Source organism: Ictalurus furcatus, chromosome 12 (assembly GCF_023375685.1).
Source record: "Ictalurus furcatus strain D&B chromosome 12, Billie_1.0, whole genome shotgun sequence".
Taxonomy (NCBI): domain Eukaryota; kingdom Metazoa; phylum Chordata; class Actinopteri; order Siluriformes; family Ictaluridae; genus Ictalurus; species Ictalurus furcatus.
Window position 1 is genome coordinate 17,088,708 of NC_071266.1, and position 12,024 is coordinate 17,100,731.

Consider the following 12,024-nt stretch of genomic DNA (forward strand, 5'->3'; position numbering starts at 1 on the left):
GAATTTTCAAACCCCAGAAACCTCTGTAGTGCCTTGGTTGTCCTGGATTATGGCCATGATGTTACTGTTTCCACCTTTATTATGTCAGTCTCGAGCCTGAAGCCCATGTTCCTCCAGGATGTACCCTAGGAACTTGATGGATGGTTGGTGAAATTCACATTTTTAGAGCTTGGTGTAGAAGGGGTTCTCTAGTAGTTTCTGAAGTACCTCTGGTTAACGTTGATTTCTGAGGGGAAGAAAAAGAGAATGTTGTCAAGGTAGACAATAACAAACTATTTAAGGAATTAATGGAGTGCTTAACCAGACCACAAGACATGACTAAATATTCATAGCTAGTAATGTACGTGGTCTTCCATTCATCTCATTCCCTGATAAGAATGAGGTTATATGTACTGCACTGGTCTAGCTTCATGAATATTTTTGCTCCTCTCACCTGTTCATGGGCTGAATGAACTAGAAGGAGTGTGTACCTGTATTTCACAGTTACAGGGTTTAAAGCCTTTATTTACAATATTGTCTGAAACCCCTCATACTTTCTCAGCAATGGCTGAAGAGGTGGTGGTGGTGGGGGGGGGGGGGTGACACTTACTGGAAATGACAAGGGGTATGCTCTGCTGCATGGAGGTGAGGAGCCAGGAAGGAGGTCAATGGTACAATCTCATGGGCAATGAAAGGGCAATTCTGAGGCAGGGAGGGTTTGATAGATGATGAAGATGTAATGAAGAAGCATACTGTGTTGGCATGGAGATGTAATGTCCAGTGTGGATATAGAATTCATTTACATTTAGTTATAATTTAGCATCACCAATCCACCTACTGGCATGTTTTCCCAGCAGAAATCAACAGTGACACATGAAAAATATGTACAGCTCCGCACAGACCGTAACCTAAGATCGGGATATGCAATGCTACCCACTGTGTCAGCATTGTGTGAAACCACAGAATTTTTATTAGCCAAAGATAGAATGTAGTATATAAATGTGGTAGTTTCACAGTGAAATAGGTGAAATTCTGAGGGAAAACCTCAGATGAGAAGTGAAGACTAAATTACATGTGGCCTAAGAAATTTACACTATTCTCAGATAATTAAATACTTCACTCAGTGCCAGTACTGCTAAATGAAAGGGTTAGCTCATATTATCCCAGATTACTTTGGTTAAGCTTTTAGGACTGCCCTTTATCACTGTTGCGTGCACACACTCGTCTCTTATTCTCACATCTCTCAGCTATCACACCGATACAAGCCCGGGCATGCTGTGTAATTCTTCTATTATCTCCTCTGCTGTGGCTGATCATGGGGGGAGATCCAAGGGCTACTCATACTACTATACTACTGTTGCTTCTCTGGGCTGCTTAATGGATTGTATGATTAGTTAAAACAGTACAAGAGGAGGTGCCAGGGCATTTAATGAGATCTTTAGAAAGAGTTTAGATGTGTCGCAGTCAAAAGGGTGATTCCTGTGCCTGGAGCTCACTGCCTGGTCCGCTAAAGGCCCATGTCACAACTTTTCATCACAATTTACTATCCACTCTTTAGTCCAGCTCAACTTTTTCACCTTTCACCCTAAAAGGACCCATTTACCTCACATTCATACTGACATCACAGTGAACAGCCCAACCACATAGTAGCTAGCGTTCTTTCTGTCAGCCCTCTGTGCATGTTTGCATGTACCCACATCCAATTAAATATATATTATCTATTTTTATAAGCCTGTTAAGGACTGAATGATGGTGCCAAACACAACTTACTGCTACTTACTTGTTGGTAACTTGCTGGCTGCCTTTATATGCTATAAATGAGTAGAATAGGAGTATACATTATTTGCATAGGACCCTTTGTTCTAATCAGTGAGGTCTACTTTTCGATAGTGCATCTTTCCAAGAGGAAATTTCATGTAGGCAAACTTGATGGAGCTTAATATTGCAGAGGCTCTGAGTCCCTGAGCAAGCTTAGTGGTGAAGGGAACAGTCCAGTGAAGGAAGATCATTCATCAATGCTCATGGCACATATGTGATGGGCAATGTGAAAAACTCAAATGAACTCAAATGAACAAAAAGAAGAGTGCACTAGTAGAGAGACTGTGAGGTGAGTGCTGTACTGAGCAACAAGAACAGACTGTAGCTAACACATGGACAGTGCACGATTGTAAATGATTGAAAACAAGGTTAGCAGGATGACAAGGGAACCCAACTCAACGCAGCAACTATGGAGTTTTGAAGGTAAAGAATGAAAATTACATACACCACCACTGAAGAAATGATGATAGGAGATGAAGGAAATCAATGCCCAGCTTTGGAGGACAGAGTGCCTCTAGTTTAGACTGTATTCACAAACTGTTAGACAGATAACTCCATAAGGTGTATACGAGGTCTACTGTGTGTATGAGGCAAGGAGAATAATGGTTAGGTGTATGACTATGGTATCTATGGTATTTATTGCAAATATTATTTGTTTGGAAGTTTGTGGCATGGAGACATTGACATTATATGGTGAAATAGAACTATTTTTATTATTATAACTTTTACTTACAGATAACCAAGATCTGGCACAGTAGCCATTTGTGTGTGTGTGTGTGTGTGTGTGTGTGTGTGTGTGTGTGTGTGTGTGTGTGTGTGTGTGTGTGTGTGTGTGTGTGTGTGTGTGTGTGTGTGTGTGTGTGTGTGTGTGTGTGTGTGTGTGCAGTTGTGGTTGTACAGTGGTTAACTACAGTGTCTCCTAAACTCTGTGTATTTTAGTACATCAACTGCTCTTCTATTGCTCTGCTACCCTATCAGTCCACCCCTGGCTCCACTATACTGTAGTGGGTAGTTTGTTATACCTGCCACTGTCTTCCAAGAGGGAGAAGAGAAAAAGTATAGAGATCCAAGCATTCTCAGCCAGTCCTATGGGACAGTTCTAGCTCCTCCACCAGAGCCAAGATGCTCTGTTTGATCAGGAAGTCCACTTTTACTTCATATAAAGGCAACTAACTATGCCCCAGGTAGCACATTGTACAGTCAGCAAATAATAGTGTTTAGTTTTAGCATGGCCAATAAGAAATGTTTGCCATTTTTTATATAGTCAAGTCCATAACTATTTTGTCTCTGTGCACCACCACAATGGATTTGAAATGAAGCAATTCAAGTATGACTGAATTGTAGACTTTCAGCTTTAATTCAAGGGGTTTAACAAAAAATATTGCATTAACCGTTTATTTTTTGTAGAGTCCCTCCCTTTTCATTGGCTCAAAAGTAATTGGACAACCTAACATAATTATAAATATTAGGATTATTTTTAATAAAATCCTTGGATATGGACATCACCAAATTCTTAGTTTCCTCCCTTGAGATGCTTTGCCAGCCTTTACTGCAGCTACCTTCAGTTGCTTGTATGTAGGTCTTTCTGTCTTCAGTTTTGTTTTCAGTAAGTAAAAAGCATGCTCAATTGAGTTGAGGTCAGGTGACTGACTCAGCCTTTTAAGAACATTCCATTTCTTTACCCTAAGAAACTCTTGGGTTGCTTTCGCAGTACGTTTTGGGTCATTATCCATCTGTACTGTGAAGCACCATCCTATCTGTTTTGCAGCATTTGACTGAATCTAAGCAGAAAGTATAGCTCTATACACTTCAGAATTCATCCTGCTACTTTTATCCGCAGTCACACCATCAATGAACACCAGTGAGCCAGTTCCACTGGTAGCAATACATGCCCAAACCATAACACTTCCTCCTGTTTGACAGATGATGTGGTTTGCTTTGGATCATGAGCCCTTCCTTTCCTTCTCCATACCCTTCTCTTCCCATCATTCTGATACAAGTTAATCTTACATCAGAACTTGTCAGGGTTTTTTAAATTAATTTATTTTTTAAGCAAAGTCTAATCTGGGCTTTATGTTTTTGATTGTTTTGATTGTGTTTTTGATTGCATCTTGAGGTAAACTTCTGTATTTACACTCTTGATTGTAGACTTTGACAATGATATGCTTACCTCCTCCAGAGTGTTTTTGACTTGGCTAGATGTTGTGAAGGGGTTTTTCTTCAACAAAGAAAGAATTCTGCAATCATCCATATAGTTTTCTTCCGTGTTCTTCGAGGCCTTTTGGTGTTGCTGAGCTTGCCAGTGCATTCCTTCTTTTTAAGAATGTACCAAATTCTTGATTTGGTCACTCCTAAAATTTCTTCCATATCTTTGACAAGTCTATTTTGTTTTTTCAGCCTAATGATGGCATCCTTCACTTGCATCGACATCTCTTTGGACTGCATAGTAAAAGTTCCCATGAACAGCTACCAAATACAAAATCAACACCTGGAATCAACTCCAGACCTTTTATCTCCTTAATTTGTCATGAAATAATGAGGAAACAGGCCACACCTGGCCATGAAACTGCTTATCATTCAATTGTCCAATTACTTTTGAGCCTGCAAAAATAGAGAGACTCTGAAAATAATGGCTGTAATTCCTAAATGGTTAATGCAATATTTTTGTGAATGCCTTTGAATTAAAGCTGAAAGTCTACACTTCAATCACATCTTGATTCCTTCATTTCACATCCTTTGTGGCGGTGTACAGAGAGAAAAATACAAAAATTGTGTCACTGTCCAAATACTTATGGACCAGACTGTGATAAGCACTGTAAGTCCACAGGTAGTATACATGCAGCATTCATGTGTCAAAGTGGAGTAGGTCTGTATTTATCATTGACTTTATCTCCTCCAACAGCAGCTCCCACAACTCCTTCTTCTTCTCAATTGTTAACTTGGTCTTTATCTCATGTGTCTTTTTGCAGACTGTGTTGAAGCTTCTTGTCAGTGATTACAGGAATAATTATTCTTGGGTGTACTTGTATGCTATGAGTTTGGTACACCTGGATTTGAGGATTTTTACTCATTCCTGTCTGCACACCCACAAGCTGTGTTAGGTTACTTAATGCAAGATTTGGCAATTTGCTAGATTTAGATTTTCTAACTGAAATCTATATGTAAATATTGTAGATGAACTGTAGGTGTGTTAGTTACACTGATCAGAACAGAGGGAATTCACCTAAATGTGGGTTATATAGGATGCTGAATGTGTTGTGCCGGAATGTTGTACCATGTGGAACTAATTGTATTGCAAAGTTGCTGCAAATTAGAAGGCTGCACATCCAAAGAGACTTGATTGGGTTGCACTCCAGGCACGGGAGGCCACAGAAGCAATGAAAGCTGTTACTAGAACCATCTGGAGACTTAAAGTGATGATCAGGTATCAGGGCCCTAATATGTAGTGTTGTGTCCAAGTCCACCTTTGTCGAGTTTGAGTCGAGACCAAGTCCTTAACCGATTTATTATGAGTCTGAGTCCAAAAGTGGCCGAGTTGGACTCATGACCGTGTCCTTAATGGCTGAGTCCGAGTTGAGTCCAGAAAGTAATCCATCCATCTTCTGTACCGCTTATCCTTCAGGGTCGCGGGGAACCTGGAGCCTATCCCTAGAGGCATGGGGCACAAGGCGGGGTACACCCTGGACAGGGTGCCAATCCATCACAGGGCACAATCACATACACATTCACACACCCATTCATACAGAAAGTAATTAAATTGAGAAAAAAAAATTGCAATTGTAAACACTGAGCTGTTAAATTAACATTTTAACCTTCACAAACCAATGGCAACATAAACGTAACAAAAAATACCACTATTACATCTTCCATTGCCATTTAATATTTTTAGTTCAAGTCATCAGCACCTCAATTATTTTCCTATCAAAAAATGACTTCAAAGAAAAAAGTGCTATAGAGGTATATGTATAAATTTTATTATATTACAAGTGTATGAAAATACAAATGAACCTGTTTTGTTATTGTATCACACTATATTGTGTCCTCCAGTTCGAGCTGACAATTATTTGATGCTTCTCCCCCACAGTTATATAGGCTGAGAGAGAGGCAGAGAGAGGACAGAGTACAGTTACATTTAGCAGCATGTCATAACAACAAGCTTCATGCTTTATTGCTGCTTTTAATCTGTCTATGAATGACAACACAGCTCTATTCTTGTAACTTTTTTCATCTTAATACCTAAAATGAATGAATGAATAAATAAATAAATCCCTATCAGCATGATATTTACTACATTAAGAAGTACATTTCACATTTTACTTGTGAAATGCAAGACTGGAATCACCAAATGCTAATGTTTAGGGGTGGGCGATATGACTACAATCTTATTTCACGATAACAATACGTTTTCTCAGGTAGGTCTATCAGTAGTATTCAAGTAAGTAATACTATGGAAACTGAATAAAGCAATTAAATGTAAAATAAAATAGACTTCACTGTATGACATATACAGTGATTCTTATTAAATTTACTGAAGTTATTCAGTCAAATGAGTGAGTGATTTTTCTTTTTGTCTTTTCTTGTTTGATTAACATTAATGACACCGACAGCAGCAGGTTTATTAGACAGCTGTCGCAGATGCAATATACGCAATGCAAAAAATCATGAATATACAGATCAAGAGCTTCAGTTAATGTTCACATCAAACATCAGAATGGGGAAAAAGTGTGATTTCTGTGACTTTAACTGTGGCATGGTTGTTCGTGCCAGATGGGCTTCTTTGAGTATTTCAGAAACTGCTGATCTCCTGGGATTTTCACACACAACAGTCTCTAAAGTGTACACAGAATGGTGTGAAAAAACCACCCCGCCCCCAAAAAACCCCACTGAATGGGTGACAGTTCTGTGGGTGGAAATGGCTTGTTGATAAGAGAGGTCAGAGGAAAATTGCCAGATTGGTTTAAAAAGAAAAAGCATTGAAAAACATCTCAACATCAAACCTTGTGGTAGATGGACTACAACAGCAGACGACCACATCATCTGTGCCCGTGATAGCCTCAGATTCCTGTTCTTGGCTGATAGGAGTGAAAGCTGATGTTATCTTCTGAAGTTTTAGCCCATCCACCTCAAGGATTGATGTTTTGTGCACGATGAGATGATTTTCTGCTCACCATAGTTGTAAAGAGTGCTTATTTGAGTTACTATAGACTTACTGTCAGCTCAGACCAGTCTGGTCATTCCCCTCTGATTTCTCTCATCAACAAGGACACATGGAGAGAGTGTATTGCTTTTTCCAAGACAGGGTGGTTGTCTTTCTGGAGTATTTGTCTGAAAAATATTTTGGATGTGTGGATTTGTGGATGCTCGTCTTTGTAAGTGGATAGTTAGTTTTATGGCTGCAAAGAGATTCTGCAATCAAATAACATGCAGCAAAAGCAAGATAATACCTTATATTTCACAAGTTCTCTAACTTATTATGGACCAAGCTTTTATTTGCTCCCTGCTTCTGCTTTCCCTGTTATAAAGAAATAATGTTTGGTGTTCCTGTCATCTCATTTTTCTTCCTGTCCCTTGTAAAAATCCAGTGTCAGGAAGCCTTATCAGCATTCTGATAGAAACTGTTATGGTAGACCTGCCCTAAATATGTGTGTGTGTGTGTGTGTGTGTGTGTGTGTGTGTGTGTGTGTGTAAAATGGGGGAAGCCATTGCCTTGTGCAGTTAAAGAGAGGCAGGAAAAAATCTTGGGCTTTTCCTCTCGGCACTCCTTCACACCCTGTGATTAACGTACCTTTGGCTTTCAGAGCTATTTTGTGATAGAATTCCAACATGTCTTGGGGACTGGGAAAGCACTTCTAGGAAAATCTTGGCATCGACTATTTCCTCCTGGTCAACTGTTGCTCAAATTTCACTATTCTTTCATAACCCTTTACTTTACTGGTATCTTGGGGCTGTTAGAGAGCTCAGGTTTTCTTCTGCTCAGAATTTGTTCCATGACAGAACACTCATAGTGAAGAGGTTCTTTTATCTTGTAGACTTAGTCATAATATGCTTTGGATACACACTTACTGTAGCACTTTGAAACTCTGGAAATTATTGTTGTTGTTGTTGTTGTTATTATTATTATTATTATTATAATTATCTATACAGTTGTGTCTGTAAAACAAATCTAATACTTTGAAGGAGTTCCAGGAGTTTCCAATAAGCAAAGTAGTAATAAAAAGTTTTTGGATCGCATGTATCCTAGCACTTGGAAAATGGTGGTACAGAAAATTATAAAGAAAACTGTACAGATAATAATGATGTATAGTTTCATTTGCATTTTTTTATTTTATTTTAATGTGTAATAAAGAAGCCTAAACATAGGGTTTTATGGTCGAGAAGTTAGTTGTTTAATTAATCATCGACAAACAGTTTAAGACACGTTCTAAACCCCAAAATGGAGCAATAAGTCTCCAGGGTATGTGTTATGTGTTTTCTTGTTAGGGAACCCCACCTACCTGCCCCTGACATATAACTGTACTCTCTTCTGGGAAACGTGCTCAACGTGCCTCTCCTATTTGAGAAAGTCTGATGACGGGAACCAGATCTCCTCTGAACAATCTTTGTTGGTCTGTTTTGTTGCGCTGTAATAATAGGTTTAGTCTTTCATGCTATGATGAATGGCATTTTGTGTGTCAGTTGTTTCTGTTTATTTCCCTTGTGTGGAATTGTTACATAATATACTTTTCACTGGGGAAACCTGAAAGGACAGCTGAAAGACTTATAGCTGTTGAGACATGAAAGGTTATCTAGATAAGCAAGATTAAGGGAAGCAAAATACGAATGGTGAGGAAGATATTAATGCCATGTCCTGAGCTTCATGCAGGCTCATTAGCTGAAGGAAAAGTAAGCTGTCAGCATGCTGTGGTCTCGAGCAATGTGGAGGCTTTCACACCCCTCTTAAGCACCATTAGGCACTAAAGTAATCCAAGTAGTGTGCCACAGGCATCATGAGGCATCCAAGTAATGTGCCACTCAAAGCATAGTTTCCTTATCAATAAAAAGTGTATTGCCAATGTGTCTATATATCCAGCAGAATAGACAAGTAAGAAATATTTTAAACAAATAAATTACAATTAAAAACAAATAACCTCAAAGGCTCCCGAAATTGCTTTTGTGGCTGGACGATACAATTAATCCAAATTACCATTGTTCCCATCTCCAGGTATGGATGTGCAATGGTGTGCATTTCCAAATAGGCATAATGAATGAATAGAGGCTTTGAGACAAAATTATAGGGTTTTAAGTTTTAGAAAGTGGGCCTGCAGTGAATAGACCACCCCTTGATAAACCGCAGTTTCCATTTAGGTTTCAGTTAATGTGAGTTATGTTGATTTCAGCGAAACTGCACCAAAGCTGTGAATTTCATAATTTCTTCCTCTTAATCTTCTTCTCCTTCTGTTTATCTATATACAGTACATATGCAAATAAGTCACAGCAAGATTTTTAAAGAATGCAACTTTAAGTAAAACCTATCAGATATCTCTTTTCAAAAATTATAGGATTGACTTCAAAGCTCTGTGGTATGTCAGCGATACGATGCATGGCTCTTACCCTCACTTCAAACACAACTGCTTGTGATAAATTTATGTGGCTATAAAAGATCATTTTGGGCCAACTGCAACTGTTTAACATCTGTGCTTAATTTTTGGTGTAGTGTGTAACAGGCAGCATGTGGCCTTTGTTCTTTCTGAAGCCAGTGGGGCTGCCAGGTATGGGATCATAAGGTACTAATGCCAGCTGAAACAGTGCTGAAATCTGTAGTGCAACAATATTATGCGTGATTCAGCACTTCTTTGTGCTATAAAACTGTTGATGTATAAACTTGGAAAAGCAAGAGTTTCATAAATATAATGTATTATTATAATAGTTACATATATATATATATATATATATATATATATATATATATATAAATTATGAATAGCAAACATGACACTGCCAAAATGTTTTATCATATGTATTTAATACATATTTAATAAAAATAATCTAATAAAAATCCAGAAATCTCCCTTTAAAACAATGAACTGTTCTTAAATGAACTTGAACTTTAAGGATGAATCCATGAATCATTATCCTTATTCCAGGAAGTGGTCAGAGCACAAGCAATAACATAACACATAACAGAGCACAAGGAAACATAACACAAGTTTAATCCATAGTACAGTAAATAGTCAAAACCAGGAGTTTATAAGACCATACAAAAAATACAAAACTAGAAACTAAGGCTCAGTAACACACACAAAAACACACATGGCTATGAGAGCCACAAAGCATGTTTAAGCCTATTGAGACCACTTTATGATCACATGCTCTACAATACACTCAATGACCGTTTTATTCATTTATTAATAATTTGATACTATGCAGCAAACCAGCAGTAAGCAGCTTTAGGGGCTTGACTTCTTTCTTGGGGTCCTCCTTTCATGGCTGACGTGAGGTAGAACTATTACCAAACATAAATGTACTACACTAAAATAGAATATATAATATGCTTAAAATTCAAAAATGCTGAGTGAACAGAAAGAAGTCCCTTTAGTGTTTGTGACTAGGGTGAAGTGAAGGCTAATTTAAGCAGATGAAGTTTGTCATTTTTCGCAAGCCTCAAATCATATAAGCTCATATAAGGCTGTAATATTTCATGTCAACCATTTATGTAGAATATGTTTTCATTTCATTTTTCCATTACAAACAGTCGTAATGCCACAGACGAAGGAAAATTTGGATACAACATCAGTGGAGCAGTGCAGTTGGACTATGGTGAAAATGGAAATCTTTAATTATAGAAAATAGTGTGTAATCTTTATCTGATGGTAAACTACAGCATATTAAAAGGGCAGTGTCTTGTAATTTCATGTAATAAGTCGTCGTCTTCTTATGTCTTTTCTTTCTTTTTTTTCTTCTTTTTTTTTACTGTGGAGATTCTCTGACAATTAAAGGCTATGAAACCGGCAAGTATTAATCAGTGGACTGTTGATCAGTTCTGTCTGTTCTATTTTTGTTACCTGCATCAGGCAAGGAAAGCATTGCAATCCACATGAGAATCTTGATGGATATCTGTCAAACACAACTTTTTTTACTCACACAGCAAAAACAGGCAGCTACAGGAGGTAATGCCATTACCTAAAACACCTGAAGCATTGCTAAATGGATATTTAATAGACTCAAGCTGCTGTTTTGAATGCATTATTATTGTATTGCTTACATTATGTGAATAAAGGCCCATCCTGGGTGTATTCCCATCTCAAGCCCAGTGTTCCCAGGATAGACTCTGGATCCATCCCAAACCTGATCAGGATAAAATGGTTACTGAAGATAAACAAATGAAAAAATGAATGACAGAATGAATGGATGATGCATATAATGACAATTGAAGCATGGCGTATGTTATGTCTACTTTGGCTTTTAGAAAAACATGATGTATTTGAATAATTTGCATAAACTTTATTGTAGTTGCTATTTCATAGCTTCAGGGTCTTTATTTATGTCTTTAGTATTTTCTCCCCTTGTCCGTGTGGGTATCCTACCCCCTCCAAAAACATTTGAATATATGTGCGAATGTGTGCTTGTGATGCCCTGCAATGGACTGCCTTCCCCTTGTGACCCTGACCAGGATAAAGTGATTAGGCTACTGAAGATTAATGAATGTCTTGTAGTTTTCAGTGGCATTTTATGAGATAATCATTAATGGGCCTTTGGCTCGAACAAATAATTTTTTTCTTGTTGTATTTTGTTCTGTTGTCTCTCATATACTGTATCTATTTAAGGCAATCTGAATATACAGAATATGCAAACAATACGCAACAACCTGACAGTTTGTAAAGAAGGAGCTTAAATTTTCCACCAAGAGGAAAGTCTTCCCTACAAAAGCTTTCAGATTTCTCGGTATAACAAATCTGGGGGATATTTAACAACATTAAGTGTAACGAATTTTCCTTGTTACACAATTGCACTATTTGACCATGTAGAGGTTCAAGGTTTCATAGTATATATATATATATATATATATATATATATATATATATATATATATATATGAAATATATGAGGTGTCCTGATTCAGTTGGTGTGACAAAGGTGTGATAAGGACCGTTATTAAAGAAAGTCAACTGGGTAAGAGAACAAAGGGCTTTGCCTATGTTGATTGTCCTTGCGGCCTGTTTTCCCCAAAGTTATCAGCTGAGGGAAGGG